The following is a 19,252-nucleotide window of genomic DNA, read 5'->3' as shown; positions in this document are numbered from 1 at the left end:
TCAATAATGCTTCACCTTTCATTTCCAATATAGCGGGCAGATATTTATTGTTATGCCAGTCCTCTGATGCCTACTGACTCAACCCATGCCCTCAGCTTTACAGCCTGATGCACTTATCTGGGTGGAGACGTTTGCTTTCCTGCATGGATACTTGTTCGTTTGTTCTTTCATTCATTCATTTAATATATATGTGCCAGGCTCTATGCTAGGCTCTGGCTATACAATGGTAAACAAAACAGTCACAGTCTCTGCGTCCTGACATATAGAGTCTCATGGATGAGGCAGCCAATAAACAAGGAAGCCAACAAAAGAAAATATAGAATTGTGTTAGGCACTATAAAGGAACACAACGAGCATCACTTGGCAGCTAGCTGGGAGATTTCTGAGGACATGAATTTAGGCAATCGTCTGAAGGTGGTAAAACCCCAGTCATTAGAAGAGATGGTGGTTGGGTGGAGACAATGAGCTAAGTGGAGGGACTAGGCAAAGGTAAAATTGCCAAGAGGTCTTGTTAGTTTTAAGACAGTATAGAGTTAATGCTTCATGTTCTTACTATGAATATTGCAACTTAAACTTTTTTCTAGTATCTTTTTGAAAAACAAAACAAAAATGAAAGACAAACTATACTTAAAAATTGAAGAAATAGATGTTAATTATTTTAAAAAGTTGAAAAATAGAGATATGCCACCAACAAGGGGAAAGGAAGCTCTCTTTTATTACTCTCAGATATAATCACTTTAGTAGTATTAGGCATTATATCTACATCCATCTCTGCATCTATGTCTCTGCTGCTGAGCCTGTGTCTGTATCTGCATCTGTTTCCATTTTCATTTCCATATCTATATCTATCTCCAAGGAAGCATGTAGCTTGTATTATTTTACAACTTGCTTTTTTATTTGTGAAACAAATCCCAGGCATCATATCATTTCATCTGTAAATATTTCATCATATACACATATTTTTCCTAGGGGGGGTTCATACTGTACTGAGGTGGTAAGGGAGGTAACAATGACAGCTATCAATCATTGCATTTGGGCCACTGAGAATAATTGGACAAACAGTTCTTACTCTAATAGCTTTCCAATAATAGCAGCAACAATCATTAACATTTATTTAACATTTACAACTTTATCCCAATTTTCTCATTTTATTCTGTTAGGAAGCATTTTTTACTCATTTTACAGACAAGGAAATGGAGGATCAAAGAAGTGACACAGATATCCTCAAGTTGACAAAAGAGGAGAGACACTGCTTACCCATTGTCAGTCTAGGTCTGAATTCTCTGCATCTTGATGTCTTCTGATTACCAGGATATGCCCAGTGCTCCTGAACTCTAGTTAACAAGATGCGTTGGGATTTTAATTGGATATTAATTAATAATTTGGACTGGAAGTGTTTCCTCAGCAAAACAGAGCAGATAAGACCAAAGTAAATATTCGATAATGTATTTAGTAAGATCCCACTTTTAAGAACTTACTGGCACATATGCAATGTAAAAGAATTATACCTTCCAAAAAATATAAATAGGCCCTCAAATTCTAGGAAATACTGGATACCAAGTGAGCTGTTTGATTTCATTTCTGCCTGTGAGTTTTTCAGTTTCTTATAAAGTAACATGTTCTTTCCTAGCATATACATTTGAACACAAATTTCAAGTCTTGAGTCATATTATTAAGCACAAAGAGCTAGATATGTAACCCACGGATAGGGAGGCAACAATGGATGTGCTTCCTCTCCAGCAGAGGAAATCAAGCCCTCCTCCTTGTTATTCCAGTCTATCACAGCAAACTGATTACTTGGATGCATTTTGAATAGCTCATCTAAAATGACTTGAGGCAAGCAGACACTTGAGATTTTATAATCAACCTTTGGGCTTCTATAGATCATTCTTATGCACAGAGGGCACCTTTGACAGATGAACGAACATGCATGGGTTTTGCTGGGGATTAAACTGGTCATTCTTGTATGCTATTAAAAGATTTTCTATCTGGGTTGCCAGATTTCTGCAGAGACAGAGAAACAAGTATTTTTTAACTTGAAAAGATTCCATGACACTACTAGTAATAATAATAATTAACCTTTCCATCATGCTTTGTAGTTTATCAGGAGCTTCTAATTATCTTATTAACAACACATTGAATTTAGCATTCTTTTCACTTTCAATGTTTTAGATGAGGGAACTTAGACTAAGAGACATTTAGTGACTAAGAGACCATGTGCTTCAAGCATGGGTTCCAGTGTTTTCTGTAGCAATTTGTTGCCTTGCACACTCAGCGATCATAATGAACAATAAGATTTCAGTTCAAGGGATGGTGCTAATATCTTTCTTGGATGATGAAGGTTATCTAAAGAGGAGACAATCCAATCTGCCACCTTCTTATGCTTCCAGCTCTGCTGAGGGAGTGCATTTTGCTTCCAGCACAGTGCTCAGCTCACACAGTTCCCATGGAAACCCAGGGGCTACAGAGGTGTCTAGACCCTGTTTGGCACTCCAACCAGAAGTATTCCCAGAGACTACAAGCACACTGCACACCTTGGCTCAGTTTCAAACTGGAGACAGGCAGAGAAGGAAAGATCTTCCTCCCCTACTTCCCTGGGGAGGCCCTGAGGAGACTTCCTTTTTGTTAGTTGTTTCCAAATTGTCCCTATCTGAGTGGTTCTCAAACGGTGGGTCTTGGCGTGGTCGTGAAGGGCCTGCAAGAAGATAAGGGCACCAAGCATGGCCTGTGGCTGAGATAAATGAAGCATCTCTCATATATGTGTTATGATTTTTCAAGTAAATGAGGCTGTTATTGGGCTTAATTAAAATAAAAACTATACTAATGCTAAATGACGAGTTAATGGGTGCAGCACACCAACATGGCACATGTATACATATGTAACAACCTGCACATTGTGCACATGTACCCTAAAACTTAAAGTATCATAATAATAAAATAAAATAAAAATAAAAAATAAAATAAAATAAAAACTAATTTAAGAGCAATGCTAAATAGCTTTTTGCCATGATGTATTTTTGTAACCAGTGATTATGAAAACCACTGCCACTCTCACATGGGGAATAGCGGAATTGTTTACTGTGAAACTCTGCTCTTATAGGGAAGGCTGGGAACCCCTGCTTACTTCCAGGGGAGCAGGGCTGCGATATGCAGCTGATGATGTTCTCTTCTTTATGTTGCTTACAGCTATGATGGCTCCCATTATTGATGGGACACACAGTCTCATTCTTTGAGGTTAGAGCCACAAGGATCCTCAGAGATCAGCTAGTCAGAGTCCTCGTTCTAAAGATGAAGAACCTAAAGCCAGGAGAGGTGGAGTGACTTGCCTGAGGTCATATACTTAGTGGAGGCGGGCTGGACCCAGGTCTGAAGTCCTCTGACTCTTTTGAGTCCAGAGTACCCATTCGGCTGCCACAATCTATAGTAGCCCTTAATTATAATGGCCTCATTACCTGAATCTTCATAGCAATAGGTGGTAGACAGTCTCATTCCCCTTTTATAGATGGAGAGGCTGAGGCACTAGGCAATCAGGAACTTGCCCAGAGTCATCCATCTAGCGTATATGAATTGGGCTGTACCCCCAGGGCACCTCAAAGCCCATGTGCTTGACTACTGCACCATATATACATGGGGTCATATGACATTATTTTGTGATCTGCTTTTTTCACTTAAAAATATATCATTAAATTTTTCACTAATGTTTTCTACCCCATGATTTCAATTTTATTGTATACATTATACTCCGGTATGAGCAGCTTCACTATCAAATTTCACTAATGGAAACAGTGCTAAATTTTGCAGAAAATTCTTTGTTATTTCCTTAGGCTAAATTCCCAGAAATTAAATTGCTGGACTAAATTTAGGCATACACATTTAAAAATATTTTGCTATGTGTATTAGTCTGCTTGGACCATCATAACAAAATACCACAGACTGTGTTTTCAACAATAGAAATTAATTTTCTCACTGTTCTGGAGGCAGCAAGGTTCCAGCAGTGTTTGATGTCTGGTAAGGGCTCTCTTCCTGGCTTGCAGGCTACCACTATGTCCTCCCATGGCCCTTCCCCTGTGTGTACATCAGAGAGAGATAGGTCTCTGGCCTCTCTTTCTCTTCTTATAAGGACACCAGTCCCATCGGATTAGGGACTCACCCTTATGACCTCGTGTAACCTTAATTACCTACTTAAAGTCCCTATCTCCAAATATAGTCACTTTGACGGTTAGGACTTCAACACATGAATCTGGAGGAGGGAGGAACAATTCAGCTCTAAGGACAGTATTCCAAACTGTCCTTTAGATGGGATGTACAGTTGATGTGTCTGGTGCATGAAGAGCTTTCCCCTGAACCCTTGTCAACACAGTATTGTTTAAAAATATTTGTCAATTTGATGGCTAAAAAATAATCTTTTGTGGTTCTAATTGCAATAATTTTTCATACATATACATTTTGGATGCATTTCCTATTTATTCTGTTTATCCATTTTTCTATTTGTTATTTATCATTCGAGACTTACTTGGGTGTATATACTTTTTGTCATATACTACTAAATTTTTTTGCAGGTCATTTTTACTTTATAATTTTATGAGTATCACTTTTTAAATTTTATTGTGATTTATTAGATAATATTATACTTTAAAATATGATTTTTAATTACCAGCATGTATCTTTGCTTCTTTATTTTATTTTGTTTTTATTTATTTATTTTTTTGAGATGGAGTTTCACTCTTGTTGCCCAGGCTAGAGTGCAATGGCGTGATCTCGGCTCATTACAACCTCCACCTCCCAGGTTCAAGTGATTCTCCTGCGTCAGCCTCCTGAGTATCTGGGATTACAGGCATGTGCCACCACACCCGGCTAATTTTTTGTATTTTTCTTTTAGTAGAGACAGGGTTTCTCCATGTTGATCAGGCTGGTCTCAAACTCCCGACCTCAGGCGATCCACCAGCCTCGGCTTCCCAAAGTGCTGGGATTACAGGCTGTACTAACCTATTTTCAGATTGGAGTTGATCACTGGTAACTAAAACTGTGGATAATGGGGGACTACTGTATATGATTGTCATTATTTTAAAATGTTTCTTCTTATGTTGCGATTTTCTTCTAAAATAATTTTTCTTTCTCTTGGTGTACACCCTTTAGAAATTCTTTACTGAGAATCTCAGGTTTTGTTCTTCTGAAATATTTTTATTCATTTTTGAATGGCAGGTTTTTAGAGTATAAAATTTGAGATTCATGATTATTTATTTTCACTGAGCACATTTAAGAAATTATTTTAAGTGGCCTCCACTGTTAGTTTTGAAGTCAACTGTCAGTCTACTTGTCTCTTCTTTGTAGATAATTTATATAGTTTCCAGCTGCTCTTAAGATAGACTCTGTATTCTAAGTGTTCTTCTATCTTACTATGATGTGTGTAGGTGTACCTTTATATTTATTTATTCTGTTTGGAATTCATTGTGCTTCTTGATTTAAAAATGCATGTAATATTCTGGAATATTATTTATACAGTCTCTTCAAGTGTTGTCATTCCTTTATTCTTTTTTTTTTTTTTTTTTTTTGAGATGGAGTCTTGTTCTTTCGCCTAGGCTAGGGTAAAGTGTCATGATTGCAGCTCACTGTAACCTCCACCTCCTGGGTTCAAGCGATTCTCCTGCCTTAGCCCTCGGAGTAGCTGGGATTACAGGTGTGTGCCACCATGCCCAGCTAATTTTTGTATTTTTAGTAGAGACGAGGTTTTTCCATGTTGGCCAGTTTGGTCTTGAACTCCTTACCTCAGGTGATCCACCTGCCTTGGCCTCCCAAAGTGCTAGGATTACAGGCATGAGCCACTGCTCCCGGCCTCCTTTATTCTTTTCGTAATCTCTGCTGTTACTGAAACTCTGAGTAGACGTATGTTGGTCCTTCTCATTCTTTTCTCTGTATCTCTTAACTTCATTGCTATATATGAAGTGTGTGTGTAAGTACGTGTGTGTGTAGTTTTTGTCTCTTTATGCTGCATTGTGTATAACTTTTTTCAGATTCATTAATTCTTTCTATTTCTAATCTGCTGTTTAATTCATCCATTAAGCTTTTTTTTCCATCATGTTCCTTTAAATATAGTTAATAGACTTTATTTTTTAGAGCAGTTTTAGGTCCACAGCAAAGCTGAATGTAAAGTACATAGAGTTCCCACATAACCTCTTGCTACACACATTCCAGCCTCCCCACCATGCACATCCAACACCAGTGTGGTCCAGTTGTTGCAATCGATGAACCAAAACTGATACTTCATTATAAACCAAAATCCATAGTTTAAGATTAACTTTTTATGTACATTATATAGGTTTTGACAAATATTTAATGACACATATCCACTGTTATAGCATCATATCGAATAGTTTCATTGGCCTAAATATTCTCTGTGCCTGAGGGGTGGACTTCAAGATGACTGACTGGAAGCATTTCATGCCTTCCACTTAGAAGAACCAAAATAGTGTATAAACAGTTTCACTTAAAATATATTATCCAAGAGAAGACACTGGAATTCAACAGAGAAGTGACAGGAAACACCAGAAGTAGAGAAGGAGAAGGTGGAGAGGCAGCACCCCTGGCCAGGATTTGCTGAGAGCCATGAGTAACTTCTTCATGTGAGGAAAGAGTGAGTGAAAGCCTTCTAGTGCCCCACATCCTCACTGTGAATCATGCAATGCTGGCCACAAAATTACCTCTCAACCCTCCTAATCCCTGAAACCAACATGGGGGAGTTGCCAGGAGACCATGGGATGAAACGACACCAGGGAGGGAGCTCGTGCTGGGTCCCATACCTTTTCAAAGACATAAGAAGCTATAGCAAGGCCCCATTGTCAAACCCATGCTTTGACAGACTGTAGACTGTCCTGGAGCACAGTGGCACTGGGACTGAGGTGTTATGGAAACTCAGGCTGTGGTTGCTGGGACTAGGGAGTGAGCTGGGAGCATTCCTGCAGTTGGGACCAAGAAATGAGTGAGGTGTGGGCTGCAGCTGCTAATGCTAGGAAGTGAGCACTGCTGAGACGAAGACCAGAAGGCAAGTGGTGCATGAGTTGCCACTGGGATTTGGTCACCAGCTGGGTGGGGGGTCCTGCAGCCTGGTTGGGGACATTACTAGGTCCAGGCTACTGCTACCAGGGCTGGAGGGCAAGCCCCACCAGGACTGGGACATGAGAGGGCTATGCATTTTCTACTTGCTTGTGCAGCCTTGGACACTGAGTATGGCTGCACCCTCTCCAGTGGCAGAGCCTCAGCACTGTTGCTACCACCCCTCAGCCAAGCACTCTGCCAGGAGTCCAAGGGATGCCCCACCCTTGCCTACCATGGCTGCTGCCAGCTTTTACCCTTGCAGGGCCTGAATATAAGCCCACCCAACCTGGCTTCCCTCCTACACCCCTGCAGCAGAGCACATGGCCTGGGGTCCTGGAATTGCCCAACCTAACTCACCACATTGGGCATCAGGGCACTCCTCCTGGGGGCCTGAGGTTGGGCCTAAACTCTCGACCACTGCCATCTTAGTTGGCACCTACCTGCAAGTGCCACCTATAGGCCTGGGGTCTGGCCCACCCAGCTCATTTCAGCCACTGCCAATATCAACACACACTGCTTGGAACCCAGAGAATTGTCCTGCCAATGCTACTGTCATTGCCCATCCCACACTAGCTGCCCAGGGGACCAAGAATCCACCAACTCTCCTAGTTCACCGCTGCCACTATCAGCATCTAAGTAAGTAAGCCACTTGGAAGCCCAAGAATTATCCACTTAAAACATAGAATGGCTGAATAAATTTTAAAAGCCATGATCCAACTGCCTGCTGCTTACAAGAAACTCATCTTACCAGTAAATACATAAAGACTGAAAGTTAAGGGATGGAAAAATATACACCATGCAATAAAAACCAAAAGTAAGCAGGAGCAGCTATATGTATATCAGATAAAACACACTTTAAATCAACAACAGTATAAAAAGAAAGGCAAAGAAAGTCATTACATAATAATAAAGGCATCAATCCACCAAGAGGATTTCACAATTCTAAATATATATGTGCTCAACACTAGAGCACCCAGATTCATAAAGCAAATATTACTAGATCTAAAGAGAGAGACAGACTGTAATACAATAATAGTGGGGGACTTTACCACTATTATTATTTTGATATTAGGATGATGTTTGCCTTGTAGAATGAGTTAGGGAAAATTCCCCCCTCTTTTATTTTTTGGAATAGTTTCAGGAGGATTAGTATTATTTCTTCTTTGTGTGTTTGGTAGACTTTGGCTGTGAATCCATCTGGTCCTGGGCTTTTCTTTTTGGGAAACTTTTTATTGAATCTCATACTACTATCAGTCTGTTCAGGTCATCTATTTCTTCACCACCATTAGACAGATCATCTAGACAGAAAATCTAGATTAAAAAACATTGGATTTGGACTGTACTTTAGACCAAATGAACCTAACATTTACAGAACATTCTATCCAAAAAGTGCAGAATATACATTCTTTTAATCAACACATAGAACATTCTCCACGCTAGACTATATGTAAAGCTGCAAAATAAATCTAAAAAAATTTTTCAAAATTGAAGTCATATCATGTATCCTTTTAGACCACGATGGAGTAAAAATAGAAATCAATACCAAGAGGAACTTTGGAAACTATATAATTCATGGAAATTAAACAACATGTTCCTAGTGACCATTGGATCAATGCAGCAATCAAGATGGAAATAAAAGCATTTCTTGAAACAAATGAAAATGGAAATACAATTTACCAGAACCTGTGGGATATAACAAAAGCAATGCTAAGGGGGAAGTTTATAGCAACAAATGCCTACATTAAAAGAGTGGAAAGATTACAAATGAACAATCTAACAATGTACCTCAAGGAAGTAGGAAAATAAGAACAAATCAAACCCCAAATTAGCAGAAGAAAAGAGATAATAAAGATCAGAGCAGAGCTAAATGAAATGGACTAACAAAACACTACAAAGGATCAATGAAATGAAAAGTTGGTTATTTGAAAAGATAGACAGAGTGGCTCACGTCTGTAATCCCAGCACTTTGGGAGGCCAAGGTGGGCAGATCATGAGGTCAGGAGATTGAGACCAACCTGGCTAACACGGTGAAACCCGTCTCAACTAAAAATACAAAAAATCAGCTGGGCATGGTGGCAGGCGCCTGTAGTGCCAGCTACTTGGGAGGCTGAGGCAGGAGAATGGTGTGAACCCAGGAGGCAGAGCTTGCAGTGAGCCGAGATGGTGCCACTGTCCTCTAGCCTGAGTGACAGAGTGAAATTCTGTCTCAAAAAAAAAAAAAAGATAAACAAAACTGATAAACTTCCAGCTAAACTGACCAAGAAAAGAAAAAAGAACCAAATAAACAAAATTAAAAATGAAAAAGAAGACATTATAACTGATACAACAGAAATACAAAAGTTATCAGAGACTATTATGAACAACATGCTGACAAACTGGAAAATCTAGAATAAGGGGATAAATTTCTGGAAACATGCAACTTCCCAAGATGGAATCAGGAAGAAATAGATGACCTGAACAGACTGATAGTAAGTACGAAATTCAATTAGTAATAAAAAGTTCCCCAAAAAAGAAAAGCCCAGGACCAGATGGATTCACAGCCAAAGTCTACCAAACACACAAAGAAGAAATAATACTAATCCTCCTGAAACTATTCCAAAAAATAAAAGAGGCGGGAATTTTCCCTAACTCATTCTACAAGGCAAACATCACCCTAATATCAAAACCAGACAAGGGCACAACCAAAAACAAACAAAACAAAACAAGTCTATTTCCCTGATGAACATAGACACAAAAATTCTCAACAAAAATACTAGTAAACCAAATCCAATAGCACAATAAAAGGATAATAAATCACAAACAAGTAGGATTTATATCAGAATGCAAGGATGTTTAATGCCTACAAATAAAAAATCATGCATATCACATCAAAAGAACAAAAGACAAAAACCCTATGGTTATCTCAACAGATGCAGAAAAAGCATTTGATAAAATTCAACATCCTTTCTTCATAAAAACTCTCACGAAACAAGGCAGAGAAGGAACATACCTCAAAATAATAAAGGCATGTATGACAGACCCACAGCTAACAACATATTGAATGGGAAAAACTTAAAAGCCTTTTTTTCTAAGGACTGGAACAAGACCAGGATGTGCACTTTCACCACTCCTAGCCAGAACAACCAGGCAAGAGAAATAAATAAAAGGCATCCAACTTGGAAAAGAGGCAGTCCTATTGTCCCTCTTTGCTGATGATATGATCTTATATCTAGAAAAACCCAAAGACTCCATCAATAAACTCTTAGATTTGATAAATTCAGTAAAGTTGCAGGATACAAAATCAATGTACAAAAATTGTAGCATTTCTGTATACCAATAATGATATAGTTTGGAAAAAAAATCAAGACACCAATCTCATTTACAGCAGCTACTAACAAATACCTAGGAATAAATTTAACCAAGGAGATGAAAGATCTCTGCAAGGAAAACTACAAAACATTAAAGAAATAGAAGATGACACAAACAAATAGAAAACATGCCATGATGATGTATTGGAAGAATTGATATTGTTAAAATGACTATATTGCCCACAGCAATCCACATATTCAGTGCAATCCCTATAAAAAGATCAACATCATTTTTCACATAATTAGAAAAAACAATCCAAAAATCCATATGGAAACCAAAAGGAACTCCAATAACAAAAGCAATCCTGAGGAAAAAGAACAAAGCTGGAGGCATCACATTATCTGATTTCAAAATATATTGCAAGGCTATACTAACCAAAACAGCATGGTATTGATATAAAAATAGACACATAGGTTCATGGAACAGAATAGAGAACCCAGGAATAAACCCATATATTTACAGCCAACTGAACTTTGACAAAGCCAACAAGAGGTTAAATTGGTGAAAGGATACCCTCTTCAACAAATAGTGCTGGGAAAACTGGATAGCCATGTAGAGAAGACTGAAACCAGATCCCTATCTCTCACTGTATCGAAAAATCCACCAAAGTGGATTAAAGACTTAAATGTAAGACCTCAAACTATAAAAATGATAGAAGAAAACATAGGGAAAACTCTCCTGGACATTGGTTTAGACAAGAATTTATAACTAAGACCTCAAAAACACAGTCAACACAAACAAAAATAGACAAATGGCAAAGGAAACAATCAACAGAGTGAAGAGGCAACCTGTTGAATGGGAAAAAATATCACAAACTATTCATCTGACTGGGTACTAATATCCAGAATATGCAAGGAACTCAAACAACTCAAAGGGAAAAAAATCCCATTAAGAAGTGGGCAAAGGACATGAATAGACATTTCTCATAAGGAGACGTTCAAATGGCCAACAGTTCTATGAAAAAATGCTCAACATCTCTAATTAAAGAAATGCAGGCCAGGTGCAGTTGTTCATACCTGTAATCCCAGCACTTTGGGAGGCTGAGAAAGGCAGATCACTTGAGGTCAAGACCAGCCTGGCCAACATGGTGAAACCCTGTCTCTACTAAAATACAAAAATTAGCCAGGCATGGTGGCAGGTACCTGTAATCCCAGCTACTTGGGAGGCAGAGGCAGGAGAATTGCTCAAACCCAGGAGGCAGAGGCCGCAGTGAGCCAAGATCATGCCACTGCACTCCAGCCCGGGTGACAGAGCGAGAGTCCCTCTCAAAATAAAATAAAAAAGAGAAATGCAAATCAAAACCACAATGAGATATCACCTTCTACGAGTCAGAATGGCTATTATTAAAAAGACAAAAAGTAGGCCAGGCACAGTGACTCACGCCTGTAATCCCAGCACTTTGAGAGGCCGAGGCGGGTGGATCACGAGATCAGGAGATCAAGACCATCCTGGCCAACATGGTGAAACCATGTCTCTACTAAAAAAAAAATAAAAAATTAGCCGGGCATGATGGTGGGCGCCTGTAGTCCCAGCTACTCGGGAGGCTGAGGCAGGAGAATGGCGTGAACCTGGGAGGCAGAGCTTGCAGTGAGCCAAGATTGCGCCACTGCACTCCAGCCTGGGTGACAGAGCGAGACTCCATCCCAAAAAAAAAAAAAAAAAAAAAAAAAAAAAGACAAAAAATAACAGATGTTGGTGAGGACGCAGAGATGAGGGAACTCTTCTACACTGTTGGTGGGAATGTAAGCTAGTACAGCCACTATAGAAAACAATATGAAGATTAAAAAAAAAACACCTAAAAATAGAATAGCCATTCAATCTAGCAATCCTACTATTGGATAGCTACCCAAAGGAAAAGAAATCAATATATCAAAGGAAGACCTACCCTCACTCAAGTGTTTATTGCAGCACTAATCCAATAGCAAAGATGTGTAATCAACCTAAATGTTTATCAATGAATCAACAGATAAAGAAAATGTGGCATATACTGAATGGGCAAAAGCTGGAAGCCTCCCCTTTGAAAACTGGCACAAGGCAAGGATGCTGTCTCTCACCACTCCTATTCAACATAGTACTGGAAGTTCTGGCAAGGGCAATCAGGCAAGAGAAAGAAATAAAGCATATTCCAATAGGAAGAGAGGAAGTCGAATTGTCTCTGTTTGCAAATGACATGATTCTATATTTAGAAAACTCCATCATCTCAGTCCAAAAACTCCTTAAGCTGATAAGCAACTTCAGCAAAGTCTCAGGATATGAAATCAATGTGCAAAAATCACAAGCATTCCTATACATCAACAGTAGACAAGCAGAGAGCCAAATCATGAATAAACTCCCATTCACAATTGCTACAAAGAGAATAATATACCTAGAAATACAGCTAACAAGGGATGTGAAAGACCTCTTCAAAGAGAATTACAAACCACTGCTCAAGGAAATAAGAGAAGACATAAACAAATGGAAAAAAAATTCCATCTTCATGGATAGGAAGAATCAATATCATGAAAATGCCCACACTGTCCAAAGTAATTTATAGATTCAATGCTATTCCCATCAAACTACCATTGATATTCTTCACAGAATTAAAAAAACTACTTTAAATTTCATATGGAACCAAAAAAGAGCCCAAGTAGCCAAGACAAACCTAAGCAAAAAGAACAAAGCTGGAAGGATTATGCTACCTGACTTCAAACTGTACTACAAGCCTACAGTAACCAAAAAAGCATGGTACTAGTACCAAAATACACATAAGACCAATGGAACAGAACAGAGACCTCAGAAATAACACCACAGATTTACAACCATCTGATCTTCGACAAACCTGAGAAAAACAATCAATGAGGAAAGGATTCCCTATTAATAAATGGTGCTTGGCAAACTGGCTAGCCATATGCAGAAAACTGAAACTGGACCCCTTTCTCACATCTTATACAAAAAATAACTCAAGATGGATTAAAGACTTAGACGTAAAACACAAAACCACAAAAACCCTAGAAGAAAACCTGGTAATACCATTCAGGACATAGGCATGGGCAAAGACTTCATAACAAAAACACCAAAAGCAATTGCAACAAAAGCCAAAATTGACAAATGAGATCTAATTAAACTCAAGAGCTTCTGCACAGCAAAAGAAACTATTATCAGAGTGAACAGGCAACCTACAGAATGGGAGAAAATTTTTGCAATCTACCCATCTGACAAAGGTCTACTATCCAGAATCTACAAGTAACTTAAACATGTTTACAAGAAAAAAAAACTACACTATCAAAAAGTGGGCAAAGGATACAAAAGAAGACATTTATGCAGCCAACAGATATATGAAAAAAAGCTAAACATCACTGATCATTAGAGAAATGCAAATCAAAACCACAATGAGATACCATCTCATACCAGTCAGAATGGTGATTAATAAAAAGTCAAGAAACAATAGATGCTGGAGAGGCTGTGGGAAAATGGGAACACTTTTACACTGTTGATTGGAATGTAAATTGGTTCAACCTTTGTGGAAGACAGTGTGGGGATTCCTCAAGGATCTAGAACCAGAAATAACATTTGACCCAGCAATCCCATTACTAGGTACATACCCAAAGAAATATAAATCATTCTACTATAAAGACACATGTACACATATGTTTAATGCAGCACTATTTACAATAGCAAAAACATGGAACCAACCCATATGCCCATCGATGATGGACTGGATAAAGAAAATGTGGTAAATATATACCATGGAATACTATGCAGCCATAAAAAGGAATGAGATCATGTCCTTCACAGGGACATGAATGAAGCTGGAAGCCGTCATCCTCAGCAAACCAACACGGGAACAGAAAACCAAACACCACATGTTCTCACTCATATGTGGGAGCTGAACAATGAGAAAACATGGACACAGTAAGGAGAACAGCACACTGGAGCCAGTTGTGGGGTTGGATGGGGGAAGGAAGAGCATTAGGCCAAATAGCTAATGCATGCTGGGCTTAAAACCTAGATGATGGGTTGATAGGTGCAGCAAACCACCATGGCACACGTATACCTATGTAACAAACCTGCACGTTATGCACTTGTATCCCAGAACTTAAAGTGAAAAAAAAAAAAAAAAAAAAAAAAAAGTGGTATAAATACACAATAGAATACTTTCCAGCCACAAAAAAGAATGAAATCCTGTAATTTGCAGCAACATGGATGGAACTTGAGGTTATTATGTTAAGTGAAATAAGCCAGTCACAAAAAGGTAAATCTCACACGTTCCTGGTTACATGTGGGAGCTAAAAAATGTGATCACATGCAGGTAGAGAGTGGAAAGATAGATATCAGACTAGGAAGAGTGGGTGCTGGGGAGAGGGAAGGATGAAGAGAACTGGGTTGTAGGGTATAAACATATAGTAAAATAAAAGGAATAAATTCAATGCTCGATAGTAGAGTAGGATGACTACACTTAACAAAAATTGTCAGTTGTCATCCTGGCTGTACCAGTTGAAACTTACTAACTTGCCTGCACCTCAGTTTTTTCATTTATGAGGAACTGCATCACCCCCATGAGATCTTGGAGCCCTCTTCTAGCCTGGACATTTGCTGAAGAGCACAGATTCTTTCATGAAACTGGCACCTGCAGCTGTCAGCTTTTGATTTATGGTTTAGTACACAATTTGCCCTGAGTACTTTTAAACAGATTTTATTTTAGCTTGAGTGTTTTACAGGACTCTTGTGTAGCTACTCTACTCAAGTAGAGTCTTATCTCACCTTGGAGATAACACTGAGACTGATATCTTGGAGAAAGCCTATGTAGAACCCTGGGGTTTGAATCCTCAGAGTCGATAGTGACACATTAGAAGGGAAGGCTTGGTTTAGGGACTGCTGTTTTAATCCTCTCCCTTTCTTCCTTTCATTCTCTCTCCTTCCCCTGATTTCCACTTGCCTACTTTCTCCCTCATTCCCTTCTTTCCACAAGTAAATATTTATTGACCATTTACAATATGATGTGGAATGCAGGGGTGAACAGAACAAATATGGTCCTAGTCTTTAAAAAGCTTACAATCTAGTGAGGGAGACAGATACTAAACAAATATAACGTGCAGATTTGTGTCATAACATATTGGCACAAGAAATGTCACATCATTTTTATAAAAAATCAAATTAAGTTAAGCTTGGACAGATAATTATTTAGTCTAAGGGATACAAATATGTTTTTGGATAGTCTGTCTCCCTTCCCTGGGGTTTGCAAAATCCAGGAATTTATGAACTCCAAGGAATTAAGAAATACAGAAAACTTGAGAAAAGGCCTCTGGTCTTCAGGCCATCAACCGGCTGTGCAATGATCTCAGTCCAAGCCTCCAGTGTCCACTGGGAGGTGGGAGACTCTGCTGCTCCAGGCACCCACTCTCTTGGAGCCACATGCTATATTGATTTATGGTAATTCACTTGGAAATACTTCAGTTCAAGGAATGTGATGTAAGTACAAACAAGTTAATCTGAACCAACACCTTGAAGTTGGTTAAGTAATAAAAGAGATGTTAGAAATAATTTTTGGGTAGGTGATATTAGTGGTATTTAAGATATCTCTTGGTTAGGAGTGATGTAGCAAGAGCTGTAGCCCTGGTAGGAATAAAATATTAAAAGCTCAAGCTTGATAATTTGAGCTGGTAGTCCTTCCTTCTCCAGTTCACAGAGAATCCTGTTGACAGTTTCTAACATTAGAAGATCCTAACAGTCACCAAAAGGTCCTGACAGTCACAGTCTGATCAAGCTAGCCTAGATCTCTTTCTCGTATGCTTGGCCAATACTGTCTTATATATTTATTTAAATTGACAGGTAAAAATTGTAAATGTCTGTGGTGAACAACATGATGCTTTGATATATATAAACATTGTGGAATGCCTAAATCAAGCAATTTAACTTATGCATTGCCTTACATACTTTCACTTTTTGTGCCAAGAATACTTAAAATTTACTCTGTTAGCAATTTTCAAATATTCAATGTACTGTTATTAACTGTAGTCACCATGATGTACAATAGATCTCTTGAACTTATTCCTCCCGTCAATAAGGTCTTGATTGAGGTCCACAAAGCCACAGTGCATCATGCCCATGACATAATGCCATGTAGGCTCCCCACTGGAGATGGTGCCATCTAAGAAAGGCTGTGTGGGATGAGCCATCTGTCCCCGACCCTCCTGGGACTGACCACCCCTCTATTCTTTGTCACCTGCTCCTTCAATTGCTCCCTTTTCAGATGATCTAGTTCTACATGTTTTGAGATGTAGAATTTAACACATGGTGGACTAAATCTAAAGTCTCTGTGCTCTGCCCTGGGGAAAAGGAAACCTCTCACCACCTTGTGAGGGGAGAGCTTAACACCAATCAGACTTTCTTCTTGGGCCCACTGATGAGAAAAGACAGCCTGGGGTAATTTCTCAGTCAAGTTATTCTGCTACACAAATAATTACACAAATAAGAATTTTACTTTTAACTTGAGTTTCTCTGAATTGTCCATCCAAGTTGAGTTAGCTATTTTTGAAGGTCTGATAGAATCTACTTGTTAGGACTTTTCCTGAAAGACATGAGAGAAATGGCAAATGAAACCCCAGACATGAGAATTTTTTTTTTGTTTGGGCATACATACACTGAAGGATCCAGGGTAAGCATATTTCAAAGAAATCACCAATGTCCTTGAGGTAGTAATGAGGATTCTAAGGAGAATAATGTAAAAAGTTGAATGTTACATGTATTTACATTGTTCTCTAAGCCATTGGTCTAGTTCAGTCCTGGTGGGATATTTTGCTTTCTGAAACCATACTCACCCACACATACACATTGCAAAGCATAACAAAATCCCTTCAAAGAAGACAAAGCGTGATCTTCTGGGTCTTGCACTCCAATGAGTCTATAGTACCTAGTGCACAGAGATACTTTCTTTTTCTTTTGGCTGTACAAACAGAAGGAATCTAGCACTTTGATGAAAATACCAGACTTCTGCTCTGCCTAGAGTGTACACATTTTCCCTGTGGATGTTTCCTCAGTTGAGATGATGAAAACATTGAACCAGAAAAAAACAAAACAAAATATCAATTTATGCTTCTGTTTGATGTCCTGCAAAATGGTGACAGGCATGAGTGCAGCACTCAAACAACAAATTGAACCACATGTATAATAAACAGGACTGAGCTTTCCTATAGCTATGAAAACATTATACATTCTCTGATTTGCAACATTTACATATCTCATTATGAGCTAGACGCTTAAAATGCTGTAGAGGATTTCATTTCACCTCCTTTGTGCAATACATGGTTTCCAAGTATCTCATAAATCTTTATTTACTGAGTCTAGTGTCTTTTGAAATTTGCATTTGCAAACCATGATTGCGTTATGTTCCTGGAACCCTGGGATATGAATTTACTATTGCATTTATCGGCAGCTTGGTTAGAGACTCTCTTATTAAGAAATGTTGGGGGAGGAATAATCACTGATAAAGACATATTTGAAATTCATCTGAACACATTCTTTTGTAGCAACAACAGATCTTAAATCTGCAAAAAAGAATACATTTGCAGATTTCATCTTTCATTTCAAGAAAACTTCCTTTAAATGTCTTGAATTTATACAATTTGGAATCTTATATACACTGTTAATTTGAATGCCCTTCCTTAAAGGCTGAGCTTTTAAAGAAAATAAATAAAGGGTAGAGCACTAATTGTCATTTTATCCTTGAGGGAGATTGCATTAATTTTTAATTTGCAGCATATTTGCATTTTACAGTGGCAACCAGGTCTGTGCATAATCTAGAAATCAAATTGTTCCTGATTCTCAACCTCTGATGAGCTATGCCACACTTAGAAGGTGGACAAGCATGCATCTTGATGTGGAAAACAGGTTTTTCTTTACATTTTCTCAATCCTAGGAAGAATGGACATCACAAGAAACTGCCAAGGTAGAGAACATCATCTCTGCCCTCTAGAAGCTCACAGAGTAAAGGGATGATTTCCTAAGGATGGGGCTTTCACTGCTGGTGGTTCTGCAAAGATTGTATTCATACATAGACATCTTTTAAAATGTCAATAATGATACATTTTTTTGTAATGTGTATTTGAAAAAAATGATATCGAAACCAATATTATTTCTCAGGACAAGGCTAAAGAAGGTGGCAATGCTGGATGAGTTAATACAAAGAAAAGTATATTCGTTTAATAATAATATGGCAGATACTAAGATAAGGCAAGTTTTCTCCACCAGCTGTTCTAACTGCCTGAATATCTGCAAGAGTCCTCCAGTCTGTTCCTTCCCAAATCCATCCATCCATCCATCCATCCATCCTTCCTTCCTTCCTTCCTTCCTTCCTTCCTTCCTTCCTCTCTTCCTTCCTTCCTCCCTTCCTTCCTCCCTTCCTCCCTTCCTTTTTTCTTTCCCTCCCTCCCTCCCTCCTTTTGAGACAGGGTCTCACTCTATCACCCAGGCTGGAGTGCAGTGGCAGGATCACTCACCACAGCCTTGACCTCCCAGGCTCAGGTAATCCTCCCACCTCAGCCTCCTGAGTAGCTGGGACTACAGGTGCACGCCACCGTGCCTGGCTACTTTTGGTATTTTTTGTAAAGATGAGGTTTTTGCCTTGTTGCCCAGGCTGGTCTCAAACTCCTGAACTCAAGTGATCTTCCCACCTCCACCTCCCAAAGTGGTTGGATTACAGGCATGAGCTGCTGCACCCAGCTTTCCCATCTTATTTCTGCTGGCACCCTACTTTCCCTTCCCAAGCCTCTAGCACCCTTACCCACTCTTTCTAGTCTTGGGTAATACGATGGTCATGAGATACCCCACCCTGCTT

General features: G+C 39.0%; 1 long non-coding RNA gene across 1 annotated transcript in view; it reads left to right on the top strand.

Moving 5' to 3' along the window:
• LOC105737847 overlaps positions 1–19,252 on the top strand; it is a 111,217-nt gene that overhangs the window by 1,023 nt on the left and 90,942 nt on the right. The window lies entirely within an intron of this gene.

Source organism: Nomascus leucogenys, chromosome 18 (genome assembly GCF_006542625.1).
Source record: "Nomascus leucogenys isolate Asia chromosome 18, Asia_NLE_v1, whole genome shotgun sequence".
In the NCBI taxonomy this organism is placed as follows: Eukaryota; Metazoa; Chordata; class Mammalia; order Primates; family Hylobatidae; genus Nomascus; species Nomascus leucogenys.
This window is presented reverse-complemented; position numbering and strand designations above follow the sequence as displayed.